We start from the raw sequence: 17,885 nt of genomic DNA, 5'->3' as shown, positions 1-17,885 counted from the left end.
AAACACCTGGTGCACAAATCAGATTAGAGACTAAAGCAGCTAAAGATGACAGAAAGAAAGAAGTGCCACCAAATGGGAGAGACATGCTGATCCTTCACCAAAGGCACTACTAGAGATGGGGAACGTTGAGCACTAGATGTAAAGTTCTGAATCAATTTATTTCGCCAGCATGAACAGGGAGAAAACTAATAGTTTCATTTGGACATTTAAAGGGATATGTAATCCACACCAGTTTGACAACAGGTAGTGAATGAGCTTTTAACGCTTCGGCTCATTGGCAAAGCAATGCACACTGTTTCTATGTCAGGTGATGTAAATTGCTTGCATTATGATAAAGTTATCAATATCTACTTTAATTTTTAATCCCGACTCCTGGACTATATAGAAAGAAATTCACAGAGCATAGAAATGCAGTTGACAGTGCATGTGATTATATTAAAAAATAAAAATAAGCACTTACTTTTGTAGGTGGGCAAGTTACCATCAGGTCACTACATTGCAAGTGAGAAACAACTTGGTGCTGTGTCTGAGGAGATCATAATCTGCTTGGCAGACCAGGAGTGCAACAGTCCTGAAGAGACTGAAAGGAAGGGAGCCTTTACGTTGCTATCAGGTCACAAGTGCACAATAAGGAGCTTCCCAGCACTATACATGGGTATAGAGAGCCCCCACGTAGCAAGCGAAAGCTATCACAGCATGTTCCACAGGCAAGGAGGTAAGTGCTAGAAAACTCTCATATGCATCTGGGTCTTAAGGTAAAATGTTTTCAGTGTAACTGAAGAGGGCATACAGGGCTCCAATGAATACTGACACAAGCTGAGGTACAAAAGTCATGGTAGGCAACGAATAGGCATAGCAGTAATAGTGGTGGGTTGTATGGAGACCACCGATGTACCAAACACAGTACTTGAATATATGTGGTGACATGCAGCTAGACATGGAGACAAATAAAACTTGTGATGTGGTTGTTTCAGGAGAGGACTAGTTACTACCAAACCACCCTTAATTTGACACATAGCCCATGAAAGGTACTGGGCTTCACTTACAACAGGCTATTCAGAAAGAGATTTAACTGGGTGTAGCACTCCTGAATTTGAGGTACCACTGTCAGAAAATATTAGACTTACAGCAGTGGAGGAGGTAGGGAAGGTCACAAAGAATGAACCTACTTCACAGAACTTGAGAGAGAGAGCCAATGAGGCCTCTGGTCTTCAAAAGACATGGAGAGTCCATATTCTCAGACAAAGTGTTATTGTAGAAGGACTGGACTCTGGAAGGAGGGTTCGAGTGACGTGACAGAGCAGTTGGTAGTACTTAAGGATCGACAGCTGACAACCTCTAATCATATCCCATATTATGGACTGAAACATAGACAATGAAGGCTTAAAGAGAATTTTATGGGCCTGGTATTACAAAATATGAGTCTGAGTTACTGCAAGTCATGTGAGTAGTGCGAGGAGGTTAGAACGGCGATAAAGCTAAAGGTATTTTTATACCTTTGCCTGTTATTGAGGGACTGTTTCAAAGTGCAATTATGAATAATGTCAGGCATCTTCCTACCCCGTGCTCTACAAGTAATTATATCCTGGTGGTGGTAATGACTATACTTCTAGATACCCTGATGTGGTGATTTTGTCCTCTAGTGAGGCAGAGAAGGTTGCAAATGTTGTGTTAGAAATTTTCAGCAGGGTAGGTTTGCCAAGAGAAATACTTACAGAATTTCATGTCAGACCTTTCGGCATGTTTATGGAAACATTGTGGGGCAAAACTCCTGGAAACTATCCTCTTTCATCTACAGACCAATGGACTGGTGGAGAGGCATAACTTCAAAGATCATATTGACAGGATTTACAGACTAGTTCAATTGGGAATGGGGCTAGTATCTGCTCCATCTCCTAACTGTGTACAGAAGGGTGCCCTAGAAATCCACAGGATGTTCAACCTTCGAGTTTCTGTATTGTCACATGGTTAGGGGCCCCTGGATAGGTTAATGATTGTCACATGGTTAGGGGCCCCTGGATAGGTTAATGCTGAGTTGGACAGTGACCGTCATTCCGACAAGGAATCATCTGGGAAATGCATCCTGTACTTCAGCTCTAGTTATAAGGAGGTCATGAGGATGGCATAACAGCACAGGGCATGAGCACAGCACCTTCAGAAAGTCTACTCTTGACTCTCTATTCACGGCCAAGGAATATACTGTTCAGAAAATGATGGTGCTTATTCATGTCAGACAAAATCTACTACATGCAGCATGGGGGGTCATTTCACTATTGTTAGAAGAGTGACATTAACTACGTGGAACGGATACCAGGTAGGAATCTAAAGCACAAACTCTACCATGTTAACATTTTGAAGTCTTACAGTGACAGAGAGAGACTGCAGTGAGTTACAGGAGGAACTAGAGGGGCATCATGTGCTAAACATTCTTAGTGAGACTCGGGTGGAGGCCTCCAAACATGAAGCAGACCTCACAGAGGCAGTATCGCTTACATTGTCTGAAAAAATCCAGGCAGCATTACAGTAGTTTGCAAACATGTTTACTGTTAAGCCAGGATGAACCCAGTTAGTGGAGCATCACATGAATATAGGGCCCCAGTACATCATGTGGAAACAGGGCCCCAGTACATCATGTGGATACAGGACCCCAGTACACTGGTCCCTTATACAATGCTTGAGTAACGCAAGCAAATGCGGCTATCTGAAGTAATACAGGAGTCCAGCAGCCCCCAGCCCTCACTGGTGGTGTTGGCAATGATAGATGGCAGCACCAGGTTCTGTGTAGACCTGAGAAAACTGGATAGCCACACAGAATCAGATGCTTAAACCCATGATCAGGTCAGAAGTCTTAGATAGGTTGGGCTAACTAACTAATTGCTACTGACCCAATAAGGGTCAAGGACATGCACCTTTGAAACAAGCAGTGAAGAAAGGGTCAACTTTTGTAAACCTTTTGGGGTTGTGTGAGTTCACGTAGATGCAATACATCTTATCAGGTGATCAGGACTCTGCTCTCCCTTACCTGGATGATACTGCAATCTACAGCTGGTCCTCACAAAAACATAACAGATACATTAAAGAGGTACTGAACAGAGAAAAATGGTAGATGAAACTATTAAGACCACAGGTGTTAACTAGAAATGGCAAACATGCTTTATCTTTATCATAGAATGGGCTACGGCCAGATTTATTTAGAGCCTGTCAAAGTGGAGGTCATTCAACCATGACCTGCCCTTGCTACTAAGAAGCAAATGAGAGCATTTTTAGGGACAGTGGGGTAAGTATAGGAAGTTTGTACCCAACTGAAATAAAGTAACCAAAATGCGAATGGTAGCGTACTGATAAACGAGAAAAATAAAAAACGCAGCCTGGATGCCACAAACAAGACCTTTAATAACAGTTTAAGTGCTTTTGTTCAACAATGAACTTCCTCAGAAACACAAACTCTCCACTTATCCATAGGTTGGTACTAGGCTATTGGGCCCAGGGCCTATACAGGCCAGGCCATAACAATTCCCTGGCTATTTCTTCCCACACTATTTACTTCTCTGGACCCCTGTCTAGCAGGATAACTGACGTGATCCCTGGGGTGAATTTCCTTTCTCCCATCCAATAGTCAAGGTTCCTTTTGAAGTGGGCCAAAGAGGCGCTCACAATTAGTACTAGGCTAACTACCTTGTGGGCCATTTTAAGCCTAGACAACTACCCCATATGAGATTCAAACCCTTCACCTTGTGTCTGTAAGTAAACACCTTAACCATTATGCCAACCTCCCTCCACAACATATAAAAGTCTTTAAAATATATGCCAAAATCAAATCCACCCATTCTTAAAGCTATATAAACACCACTCTATATAAAGATTAATTAATATAAAAGTCAAAATTTACGTAAAAACTAAATATAAAACCATAAAATACCTTAAAGTGATCCTGCTTTCAACATTAATACTGGTTTGATAGAAATCACCTCATTCAGTCCAGGGGAAAGACTTGCATTCAATAATATCTGCCACACATATTCCCTATATTCCACTTTAAGCTCCCAGTCTCCACCCCTTTCAGGTGCAGATACTTTCTCCAAAACACAAAAAGAACATTTTTTAAAATCAGTACACAAAGCAGAATGTTTGAATAATGCATTTTTAACATTGCCTTTTTTAATGACATAATTGTGCTGGCAAATCCTAGTTCTAAAGGGACCAATGGTCTTACCAACATAAAAAGCTGGACAGGAGGCACAACAAGCAATATAAATCACTCCCTTAGTATTACAATCATATCTCTCAATAATAGAAATTACATTTGAAAAACTAGGCACCACTAAGTGTGACCCCTCTAAAAATACCTACACTGTCTACATGCCCCACAGAGCCTCATCCCCTGATTAACAGTGGAGGACACACCCACATCCTGCCTCCTTTCTAAAATAGTCTCGATATTAGTGCGTTTATTAAAACCCACTGTGGGATAGTCACTAACAGAGTTCAATAAACCCAGCATGCCAAATACAGTGTTGCAATACCCCCTGATGCAGTTCATCAAAGAAAATATATCTCTCTTGAACTGCATAACAAAAACAACAAAGGGATCAACCACTTGGGGGACATCAGTATTAACAGCCATCAATTTTCTAGAATATAAAAAGGGGGGTATATCTCGTGTGCCTCTCCTCAACCACCCATGCCAAAACTTCATCAAGCAGATGTTGGGGGTACCCATGATTCTTGAACATCCCACATAATTTCACTACCTCAATGTCAACATTTTTACCTTCAGATGCCAGTCTGCTTAATCTAATATACTGCCCATTTACCAAATTTCTCTTCTGCCATTTTGGATGTTGGCTGTCATAACGTAGATAGGCATTCGTAAAAGTGTCCTTGCAGAAAATATTGGACTCAAATCTCCCTAACTCCAGATTTTTATATAAATTAATATCCAAATAATTAACAGAAATAACTTCTACCTGATAGGTAAACCTTAAAGAATTGGGTCTATATCATAAGTCTGAACATTGAATTGTCCGAACGCCAAAACTTTGAACTGGGAAGTTCGAACATTCAAAATACAGAAGCCGCGGAACACCAAATTTTTTTCCCAGGGAAAAATTCAATGGGCCGTTTCCGCAGCTTTGCTATTTCCTCCACTGTGGTGTAATCTCGGAGTTGGTATATTTAAGCAGGGGGGTGGGGGGGGTGAAGCTCCCCCATATTAGAAAGTGTTTGAAGTGTTCGTTTTTTTTTTTTTGTGCCGGAACAGTGATTTTTTTTCCCTGGGAAAAAAAAATCGCTGTTCTGAGCGTTCAAACTTCTTGCATTTTGAAGGTCCGGGTTCGATATTTACATAGTTGAACTTATGACAGTTCGACTATGTGATATAGACACAAAAATCAGTTGAATCATTCAGAAACCCAATAAAACTTTCTAATTCTTCCTGGTTTCCTCTCCATAAAATACAAATATCATCCGAAGACCGCAGGTATGATGCCAAGTTTGCTTTAAAAGATGAACTAAACACAAACTTGATCTCCCAATACCAAAGTATCATGTTGGCAAAAATTGGGGCTGATGCAACCCCAATAGCCACCCCCTTACATTGCTAGAAATATTCTCCTTCATAATACACAAAATTATTGACCAAAACAGTCTCCATACACTGATAAATAAGACTAATTTCATCATTATTCAGTTTTGTACCCAACACCATGTCCTCATGGAACCACTCAAGCCCAAATTTGTGAGGTATAACCAAAAATAAATCTTTAATGTCCACAGTTACCATTAAAAAATCCACACCGAATGGAACTCTAGCTATAGTTTCCAGAAAGTGCCAAGAGTCCTTTAATAGATGTTCTTTATCAGCCCCAAACGATTTCAATTTGTGGTCGAAATATTTGGCAAAGGGTTCAGTTCCCCCCGACATTCGGTCTTAATGGTGGATCAATAATAGACTTGTGGACTTTAGGTATCCTGAAAATCAACGGGATCCTGGGGTTCTTTACTACAAAAAAAATTCTCTCAACTTCAAGGGCAACCTTATTCACAAATTGAATGATCATCCAGGGTCCCTTTCGGGGGTAAGCAGATCAGGAGGTGTAATTTTGTTCCTGTGGTGAAGATTGCAATTGTCTGTTCACCATGGGTTGCCCTTCATAGTCCATTGCTCATCTCACTTCTCTTCCAACCTCCTCAGGAGACTCGCATCTGAAAAATGGCCCTGCTGACCATTATTGTCAAAATTTTGACGTTCATCATCCTCATGATCATTCTGGTCAACCCCTAAGCTACTACGACCACGGGGTTTTGGAATGGCCAACTGAAATGCAATAGCCAGTCTGTAACAGAAAATCAGAAATAACTGAGCAGATGAGGTTGGCTTGCTCCTTTGGTTTATTAAAAGACATTCTGAATGCTTAAGAGTGTTACCCAGACTGTTCTTTCACCAGTCCTGACTATGAATTACTGTACAGGTAGATGCCTCAAAAGCATAATACAAGAGCTGCACATACCAAATTTTCCTTAACAGGAGAAGAGGATCCCACAGTGTATCTCAGCTATATACTTCTGCCCAGGGAAGAATCTAATGTGACTGTAGAAGAGGAATGTTCAGGCATCGTTTGGGGCTCTGCAAAGGCTTCAAATATACCTACAGGATAGAAAAACACAGTGGCTTCAAAGCACAAACTTTGAAGTGATTATACACAGTTAGGGGGCAAAAATGGAAACCTCCTTAGATGGAGTATAGTGTTGCAGTCCTACAAAATGACTACCATGTGTAGAAATAGTCCTGCTAATTCCAAAGCAGATGGCCTGTCTAGAAAGAGAATAGAGTGGAGTGCCCAAGAGACTGCATTGTCATCTCAAGCATTGCTTTTTGAGGATGAATCATGAACACTTACTTGATGTCTACATGCAGGTGAAGGTGTAAGGTCTAAGAATAAATATACCACTGTTTTCTAAGTCACAATGCAACAGTTATGTGAGTTCCATTTAAGTTTTATAAGACATGTGATTTTGTCTGCAATGCCTGTGTTTTTCTGTGGTGTGAAAAGATGCATCAACTTGTCACCTTTATCTATGAAATGGAAAATAAAAATGGTACTGAACACCACGATGAAATAAAAACCTCTGCACAAGAATGACAAGTCCATAAACGTATGAGAAATAAAATAGTTATGTGCAGAAGTTACCTAGGCAGTTCATGGAACAACAATGTCAGGTAAAGTAAGTCCAAACTCAAAATAACACCAAACTCTTTGTCTCTTCAGACCAATTCAGCTCCAAATCAGCTCCAAATAAATCCAAAATTCCAAAAAAAGACTCTTCAGTCAAAACTCTGGATAAAAGTTACTAGCTGCAGTTTATTGTAGAAACAGGTGAGCGCTTTCGCTATTCAGCTTTTTCAAACCATAATACACCATTAAAACTGTGACCATATATATACTAACTTCAAACCAATTAATTTCAAACTGATTACATAATTAGTTTCAATTAATTTGAATAATTACAATAATTAACTATTTAAAGTTAAAAACTCGTAAAACTGCAAAATTTAATAGTGTTTAACATATAAAACAATACTTAACTCGTCTGTTAAAAATGTATTCCATAAACTATCTACATGTGAAAAACATTTAAAAAAAAAAAAAACTTTTATAAATATATCTAGTTAAGCTACAGACATTTAAAAAATATAAAGCATATATATACATTCTAAACACAGTGAGCAAAGAACCTTTCCACAGCAAAGAAGGGGCTTATAAGTGAAAGTCTCTAAGATGTTATGATATACATCAGTCTTTACTTGATATATGTTAGTAATCCTAATATCCCAACCTTGATTAATATTTAAACCTTCTTTTTTTTTTTTTTTTTTCAATTTTGGTTTAATAGGAATATTATCATTCAGTCCGGGGGGAACATGTGCTTGTAGACGTATAATCCAGTCTGCCTCTATTTCCTCAGTCCTGCTTCTGATATCTCCTGCTCTTAGTGTAGGTTTATTAATAGATATAATTAAGAATCTAAATTCATGAGTAGAATCTGTTTCCATAACATGCTTAGACAGGGCATTGACACTAGATCCAATTTTTATCTGGTAGATGTGCTCTCGTATCCTGTTTTTAAACATTCTGTCTGTCTTACCTGCATAGAATGCTCTGCATTCTGTGCAGGTTGCCAAATAGACTAAGTGTTCTGTGTTACATGTCCCTTCCACTGTAAAAGTGTAGATTTTAGATGTTATAGGGTGTATAAACATGTTAGTAACACTGAGGAATTGACAAAAATTACATCTACCACATTTCATCGTCCCTCTAGAGTTTGTTATCTGAGGTGTTCTTGTATTAGAGGAACAAAGTAATCTATGTAAATTCTTTTTATTTTTAAAAACATAGCTAGGTCGATCTCCCACTATTCCTTTGATGCTGGGATCTATGGTCAATATATCCCAATATTTACTGAGTACATCTCTAATTTCATTGATATCTTCTGTATAATGAAGTGACACTTTTTGATATTTCTTTCTTTTACCTTCTTTCAACTTCTGTTGCCCAGCATAATATTCAACACCTATCCTGGAAAAGTAGGGGCATGCTTGCTCATCCCTGTCTACTTTAACCTTATGAAAACTCTCTCTAATTTCTTCTCCTTTATATCCTCTAACAATTAACCTATCATTGAGGCTAGTTAGTTCTTTTTCATACTGTTCTTGTAAGGGATTAAGCCTTGATACTCTGACCGCCTGTCCTCGTACAATGTTTTTAAAAACATGTTTGGGATGCATACTATCTCTGTTTAACAGAGCATTTCTATAACACTTCTTCCTGTATACTCCCATATTAAATGTACCATCATCAAGCCTCTCAAGTGAAACATCTAAGAATGCTATGTGGTCATAGGAAGAGTTGATGGTAAATTTAAAAAAAGGTACCAGTTCATTAACTTCTAGATAAAATTCATTCAATTCACTTAATGAACCATCCCACAAAAAGAACAAATCATCCACAAACCTCCTATAAAAACAGACGTTGTGGATAAATTTATTCAACAAAAAAAGAGACTCTTCTTCCCATATTGCCATTACCAAGTTGGCGTAGCTATTGGCACAAGAAGTGCCCATAGCTACGCCATCCCTTTGTAAATACAAGTTCTTCCCAAAGAAAAAAATGTTGTTTTCCAACACTAATGTAAGCATTTCACTGATCATTCTCTTTTTATTTAAGGGCATGTCCGAATGTCTGTCTAGGCATAACTTAATATAGGCTATCCCACTCTCATTTGGTATCTTTGTAAACAGAGAGACAACATCCATCGTGACCATTATTAAAGAACTTACGTCTTTTAAAGCAACAGCAGTACTATAAAAATCCAAGAGAAATTGTTTAGAGTCTCTTAAAATGTGTACCTTAGAGTTAACAATAGGCCTTAAAGATTTCTCTATATAAATAGAGATGAACTCTGTTACCCAGCCTTGACCTGAGACAATAGGTCTCATTGGTGGTTGTGTGGGGTTCTTGTGTATCTTTGGTAACCCCTGAATTACTGGGATAACAGGGAATTCCACGAACAAAAAATTAAAGTCAGTGGAATCTATAACTTTATTTTCTTGTAATTCCTCTAGTTTATTATGTACTATACTAACATAATCTTTAATTTTAAAATTAGCTATACGTTGATAGTGGTTCATATCACTTAACAGTTCTAACATACTATCATTATATTGTTGTATATCCATTACAATGATGGGTCCCCCTTTATCTGCAGGTCTAATAGATATATTCATATCATCTCTAAGACCCTGTAAAGCAGAATATTGTTTCTGTGACAGATTTCTTTTTTTGGGTCTATACCCAAAACCATTATCAAGATGTAATAGGTCTTTCTCAACTATTTTGCTAAAAGTATCCAAGTTCGGATGTAATACAGGTACATATAAACTGGGTCTCCTAAGCTGGGTAAAATCATTTACTGTTTCATTATTATCATTAAACATCATCTGTAGCTGGACATTCCTAACAAACATCTTAATGTCTAATATGGTTTCCGTAACATTACTTCTAGTGGAGGGTATAAAAGACAACCCCTTACTTAAAACCTTTACTTCTGCTTCACTCAATGGCCTATGTGATAGGTTATAGACTAGGTCATTTTCTCCCACATCCTTTTTACTGAGGGTTCTTTCATTCCCATATCTAATGCCTTTCTTTTTTGTCTTCCCCTGCTCATTGATCTGTTTCTGCCTTTGTATGAGGCTTCTGCTATGGGGAAAGGGCATTGTTTATGTGACACTGTGTTAGCATTGTCTGTCATGGCTGTAGTATTCTTACTACGCACTACCATTTGTTCACTTGCTTTCACTTGTTCTGTGCTAGCTGACACCATACGTGCTGTACTGCTAGAAACATTAGATCTAAAGATGCTATAACTGTTACTGTCTTTGTTTATAGTTTCAGAGCCTACTCTGTCGCCTCTGGTTGTAGCTTCATTCTTTTCTGCAGAAGTATGAGGATCAGGAGAGATAGTATTCACTTCATTAGTAACTGTTAAATGCATATCCTTCCCAAATACAGATTCATTTGTACATGAATTGACAATATTTTCAACTTGTGCATTCGCATTTACTCTAGCAACATTACTAAAAACATTGACATTCAAATTACTGTCTCTATTAACCCTCGGCCAAGTAAAGACTTGGCCGTTCGAAAAATCATGTACATCTCTCACTAACTTTTGTTTTTTCTGTTCTTTAAGCCTTCTTTCATATAACAAAACTGAATCCAGCATACGATCCAAAAGTGGATCTATAGCAGTACATGAAAAACTATTATACAAGTCTCTCTGTCCTTTTTCAATTTCTTCTTGCAATTTCTTCTCTTCAGGAGCAAAAAATTTGTTTAATAATTTCATATAGTTAATGCTAGTGTCTATGTTCAACTGCTGCCAACGAAAAAGTAATTCAGGGTATGCATTACCTGTTGTGGGCATCTTCAGAACCCTGAGCCCTCTAGGTATAATCCGCTTCTCTATGCACACCTCAAAATGGAAACGCTGCATCTGGAGTCTCTTTAATTTCATTAAATCCGATTCCATCTATGTTAATATGGAGTTCACAGTTTCACTTTGAGCGTTACTTAGTCGCACGCCATTCTGAGCCGTTATTAAGTCCACTTCAGCAAAACGGATTGACATCAGCAACTACGCACCAATACAACCTGGGATGTACTACTTTCTCTTCAGACACAGGGGTTGGATTGTAAGGTAATTCAATGGATTCAACCAACTCATCTGCCATAGTTAACTCGCAGTGTTCAGGGCAACAAAAATAAAAGATAATATGGAAAATAAAAATGGTACTGAACACCACGATGAAATAAAAACCTCTGCACAAGAATGACAAGTGCATAAACATATGAGAAATAAAATAGTTATGTGCAGAAGTTACCTAGGCAGTTCATGGAACAACAATGTCAGGTAAAGTAAGTCCAAACTCAAAATAACACCAAACTCTTTGTCTCTTCAGACCAATTCAGCTCCAAATCAGCTCCAAATAAATCCAAAATTCCAAAAAAAGACTCTTCAGTCAAAACTCTGGATAAAAGTTACTAGCTGCAGTTTATTGTAGAAACAGGTGAGCGCTTTCGCTATTCAGCTTTTTCAAACCATAATACACCATTAAAACTGTGACCATATATATACTAACTTCAAACCAATTAATTTCAAACTGATTACATAATTAGTTTCAATTAATTTGAATAATTACAATAATTAACTATTTAAAGTTAAAAACTCGTAAAACTGCAAAATTTAATAGTGTTTAACATATAAAACAATACTTAACTCGTCTGTTAAAAATGTATTCCATAAACTATCTACATGTGAAAAACATTTAAAAAAAAAAAAAAAAAAAAACTTTTATAAATATATCTAGTTAAGCTACAGACATTTAAAAAATATAAAGCATATATATACATTCTAAACACAGTGAGCAAAGAACCTTTCCACAGCAAAGAAGGGGCTTATAAGTGAAAGTCTCTAAGATGTTATGATATACATCAGTCTTTACTTGATATATGTTAGTAATCCTAATATCCCAACCTTGATTAATATTTAAACCTTTTTTTTTTTTTTTCAATTTTGGTTTAATAGGAATATTATCATTCAGTCCGGGGGGAACATGTGCTTGTAGACGTATAATCCAGTCTGCCTCTATTTCCTCAGTCCTGCTTCTGATATCTCCTGCTCTTAGTGTAGGTTTATTAATAGATATAATATATAGTTTTTTAAAAACATGTTTGGGATGCATACTATCTCTGTTTAAGCTATGTTTTTAAAAATAAAAAAGAATTTACATAGATTACTTTGTTCCTCTAATACAAGAACACCTCAGATAACAAACTCTAGAGGGACGATGAAATGTGGTAGATGTAATTTTTGTCAATTCCTCAGTGTTACTAACATGTTTATACACCCTATAACATCTAAAATCTACACTTTTACAGTGGAAGGGACATGTAACACAGAACACTTAGTCTATTTGGCAACCTGCACAGAATGCAGAGCATTCTATGTAGGTAAGACAGACAGAATGTTTAAAAACAGGATACGAGAGCACATCTACCAGATAAAAATTGGATCTAGTGTCAATGCCCTGTCTAAGCATGTTATGGAAACAGATTCTACTCATGAATTTAGATTCTTAATTATATCTATTAATAAACCTACACTAAGAGCAGGAGATATCAGAAGCAGGACTGAGGAAATAGAGGCAGACTGGATTATACGTCTACAAGCACATGTTCCCCCCGGACTGAATGATAATATTCCTATTAAACCAAAATTGAAAAAAAGAAGGTTTAAATATTAATCAAGGTTGGGATATTAGGATTACTAACATATATCAAGTAAAGACTGATGTATATCATAACATCTTAGAGACTTTCACTTATAAGCCCCTTCTTTGCTGTGGAAAGGTTCTTTGCTCACTGTGTTTAGAATGTATATATATGCTTTATATTTTTTAAATGTCTGTAGCTTAACTAGATATATTTATAAAAGTTTTTTTTTTTTTAAATGTTTTTCACATGTAGATAGTTTATGGAATACATTTTTAACAGACGAGTTAAGTATTGTTTTATATGTTAAACACTATTAAATTTTGCAGTTTTACGAGTTTTTAACTTTAAATAGTTAATTATTGTAATTATTCAAATTAATTGAAACTAATTATGTAATCAGTTTGAAATTAATTGGTTTGAAGTTAGTATATATATGGTCACAGTTTTAATGGTGTATTATGGTTTGAAAAAGCTGAATAGCGAAAGCGCTCACCTGTTTCTACAATAAACTGCAGCTAGTAACTTTTATCCAGAGTTTTGACTGAAGAGTCTTTTTTTGGAATTTTGGATTTATTTGGAGCTGAATTGGTCTGAAGAGACAAAGAGTTTGGTGTTATTTTGAGTTTGGACTTACTTTACCTGACATTGTTGTTCCATGAACTGCCTAGGTAACTTCTGCACATAACTATTTTATTTCTCATACGTTTATCTATGAAATGTTTACAAAAGTAAAAGGAGTTTGTAACTGAAGATTGTAACTGTCTTAATATTGTAAATTAAAGCAATTATACTCATGATGTGAAAATAGCTACTCAGAAAATCTGAGACTGTTCTTGGACAAGGAAGCAAAATGGATAAAATCACATTTCTGTTAATGAGACATCTAGCAAGGCCACTAAAACCATACCTGGTATGCAGATGTGAGATGCTGCTCAGTTGCGTCAATGGTCTATGTGAAAAGATAGAAAGCAAAACAACTGAAACCAGTTAGTGAGAGGAGAAGAAAATCAGCTCTGTAGCATGCAACACTGAGTACTTTGCCTGGTTTGTTCTGAAACTGCAGCCTGTTTAGATAAGGACTGTATGCAACACGGAGTACTTTGCCTGGTTTGTTCTGAAACTACAGCCAGTTTAGATTAGGACTGTAACTCTTTTCATTCAGAAATTAGCTAGGCTTGCTAAAAAGTGATGTATTTCCTGTCAACTGTTTGTTTAAACTGATTTTGTATGTCCTTGGGCAATATGATAAATCTCTGTAATCTACCTACATGCAATATAATTCTCTATAACCTCTCCATATGCAGTATGATGATTCTCTGTAATCTGTCCCAGTGCACTATACTCCCCAGTAATGTCCCTATGCAGTATGATAATCCCCTGTAATCTGTCTCTATGCAGTATGATAATCCCCTGTAATCTGTCCCTATGCAGTATGATAATTCCCTGTAATCTGTCCCTATGCAGTATGATAATCCCCTGTAATCTGTCCCACTGCACTATACTCCCCTGTAATCTGTCACTATGCAATATAATCCCCTGTAATCTGTCCCTATGCAGTATGATAATCCCATGTAATCTGTCCCTATGCAGTAATGATAATTCCCTGTAACTGGGCTGAGATGCTGTATCATAAGATCATAGAAGGTAACTAGGCTATCGACCTAGAGGTCATTTCAAGCCTAGCCTTTTCATCCCAATGTAATACCATAGATACTTTAGTCAGTACCCAGGACTGTATTTAGTAATGAGTGCCCGTGTCCAGGAGGGTTGTGGGTGCTACCCCCGGTAAGAATTTACGATGCCCCATCCACTCGTCCAGGTTCCTCTTGAACAGTATCAGAGGGGCTCTGCGTCACATGAATTGGTAGCCTGTTCCAAAGATGTGTCAGTCTCTGGGAGACAAATTTGTCCCTCCAGCATATCCTATACAGGCTGCAGACCATATTTAGGCCCCTGGAATAGGTAGGTCTAGTCCCTTTTGATTTACAGATGTGTAGCAAATTCTTTAGGTTTGGGTCTGAGATTGGTCTGTAAGCAAGGGCGCCCGCAGGCAGGTGCAAGGGGGTGCACTTGCACCCCCCTGGAATCCGCTGACTAGTTAATCTTTTAATTTAAAAAAAAGTTTTTTTTTTTTAGGGCGTTCTTCTTTAAGAAGAAAGAAGTCCAGTCGTGGGCGTGCTGACATCATAGCGCACAGTGCACATTTCAAGTTTGCGAGCGGGAACTGAAACGGACAGTTTAGAGGATGCTGACATCATCGCCCAGTGCACATGTTTGCAAGCGGGAACAGAAATGGATGGTTTAGAGGACTTCATTGAAGATGGGACACTTGCGGGCAGGAACTGAAATGGACAGAAGATGGGAGTGTGTGCGTGTGTGTGTGTGTAAAATGCCCCAGGTGCTACATGGTGGTGGGTAGAGAATAAGGCTTGAACCCTGTACCTTGGGCCCAAGTGGCAAGAGCCTGAATTCCCTACCCACCACCATTTGTAAAAATGTTGCAGGTTTTTCCCTCATACTTGTTTTGTTCTCATAAAATCTTTGGTTTCTGTATTTGTGTCCTTGCAAAGCCAGTAGTGCATTGGTGCAGTGGTAGCATTGTTGCCTGACAGCTACATGTTCTCTGGTTTGATTCTTGGCTGGGGTGCCTTACCTTCTGTTTGGAATCTGTATGCCCTCCCTGTTTTTGTTTCTTCCCATCTTACAAAAACATGTCTGTCTGGAATGTTTCTCCCTGGGCCTCTGCTAAAAATTAGCTTTTGTTCCAAGTCAGACTTTCCTAGTTAACAAATGTTAAAAAAACGACACTCATTTGAATATCAGACTTCATATTCTTCAGAAAGTGCATGGTAACACAAAAGCTTTTATTCTAGCAATTTTCTAAGTGTATAAGATGGATATTTGAAATTTATCCCTATCTTTGGGACTATATTCCCCTCCGTTATTGACTTCATCCAGGTTTTGTGCTAAGGTTGAGAGCTATGGTAAGAATTGAATTCACTGAATATGTTTGGGGGCTATATTCCCCCATTACTGGCTTTGTCCGGGTGTTTTTTACTAAGAGGTTGAGAGCTGTGGTGAGAACTGAATTCATTGAATGTTTGGAGGCTGTATTCACCCATTATTGGCTTTGTTCAGGTGTTTTGTGCTAAGAGGTTGACAGCTGTGCTATGGTGAGAACTGAATTCACTAAATGGTAGCCATTTAAGTTTCAGTCTTCCTCTTTGACAAAACAGCTGATTTGACGTAGTGGTATGTTGCTCTGACTGTTTTGCACAGGGTCCCCTGGGTTCAAGACGTGGCAGTGAAATGTATGGTGGTAACGCAGCATTTTATTCTAGTAACTTTCCAACATTATACAAGCAATGTTTAAAATGTGTCCCTGGTTTTTGGCCTTTTGTCCCCCCCCAATAAATTTTGGCTTTTTCCAGATTTCTTGTGCTGCAAAGTTCAGAGATACAGCTGAGTGTCGAGTAGATTTTACAAGGAGCTGAGAGCTGCAGGGGAGCAAAAGTTTAGTGCTGCTTAAGCTTAGTCTGCTTGCATTGTTAATAGCACAACAGGTAGTGTACTTGCTTTTGATGCTGAAGGCTGTGGGTTCTACTCCCACAGTAGGTAGATGCATTGCTGATACTGTACTGTATTGTAAAGGGGGTGGATGCTGCAGTCCTTTTTGGCAAAGATACCTAGTAAGTCCTTTTTGGCAAAGATACCTAGTAACTATGAACCTATCAGTTTGCTATCCATTCCCTATTACGGTATTACTAGCTTATCATTTTTTTAATGCGTGCAACAAAGGCAATTAATTCTTCAAGGGCAACAGGCACTTTATTTGTAGATGAAACAATGACATATAAAGTTGTTTGCTAGCAGCAACCTCTTTATTAGTTACAGATTTCTTTAATGTGGATTTTACTACTTCAGAGATTGTGCATATTTACTGATACTGGTGGACTATAGAAGGCTGAGTAGACTTTTTATGATGGAAATGTTCTGAATTGGGCAGTTTTGTCATTGGTGTATGCATTTTGTTTCTTTGTTTACTGGAAAAATGTTAAAAACAATAAATTTAAAATGCCCTCTAACAACTGTACTGTATTGTACAAGGAATATAAAGTAATACAGTCAGGAAGGTGTATCAAAGAGCATGTGTATGTTTCATATTCAAGGGGCCTATGATTTTGAAAACAGCCCAGAGTTAATCTGCCACTGGCAAAATGTATTTTCTTTGAATGTGGGTTTCAATGCTGTTTCAATGCATGTGATTTTCAAGGGCAGAGAAGTTTTAATGCTAAGTCTATTTTCATTGTGAGACTGCATTGCTTTGTTTAACAGATATCTATTAGGGTTTGTGCTGTAAAATGCAAAATAAAACTTTCAAATGAAATCTAAATCATCGCAGAAGTAAAGTAGTATGCACATTACAGTGTTTATGGTAAATGGGGCAAAATAACCAAGGAATGGGACATTGGAATGGCTGCAGGGAGGTGGCTCCATTCGACCATGATTTTGTGTGGGGGGGGTAGCAAACTCAGACAGCCCCGGTTGAACTATACCTCTCAGTTGTCCATATTTTTGCAGAATGAATAGATATGTGCTTCTTATTTTTGGTTTGTTCCTCATAAAATTTGTGGTTTTCTAGCAAATCATTTAGGAATGAAGTCACTAAATGGCAGACATTGAGTTTCAGACATCATAACCTTCAGAAAAATGCATGCTAATGCAAGACCTGTTATTCTATCAACTGTCTTAAGTTTATACAAGAGCAATTTTCAGTAGTGTTTGTATGTTCCCCAAATATATTTGGCCTTGTCCAGATTTCCTGCATTAAGAGGTTGAGAGGTATGTGCAAATCGCTTTGTAGAATTCGGAATATCCAAACCTCTCCATTGTCCCCAATTATGGCTCAAAATGTTGCTCTCCCCTAATAATCCCTCCTCAAAATGGCAATTTTGGAAGAAAACGTGGAGGGTTTACAATTATATATAACTGTAATGATCAGAGTTATTACTTTTATTTCAGAAATGCATATAGATACTCTTATTTTGT

The sequence above is a fragment of the Protopterus annectens genome, chromosome 13.part0 (assembly GCF_019279795.1).
Source record: "Protopterus annectens isolate FY-2018-M chromosome 13.part0, PAN1.0, whole genome shotgun sequence".
Taxonomy (NCBI): Eukaryota; Metazoa; Chordata; order Ceratodontiformes; family Protopteridae; genus Protopterus; species Protopterus annectens.
This window is presented reverse-complemented; position numbering follows the sequence as displayed.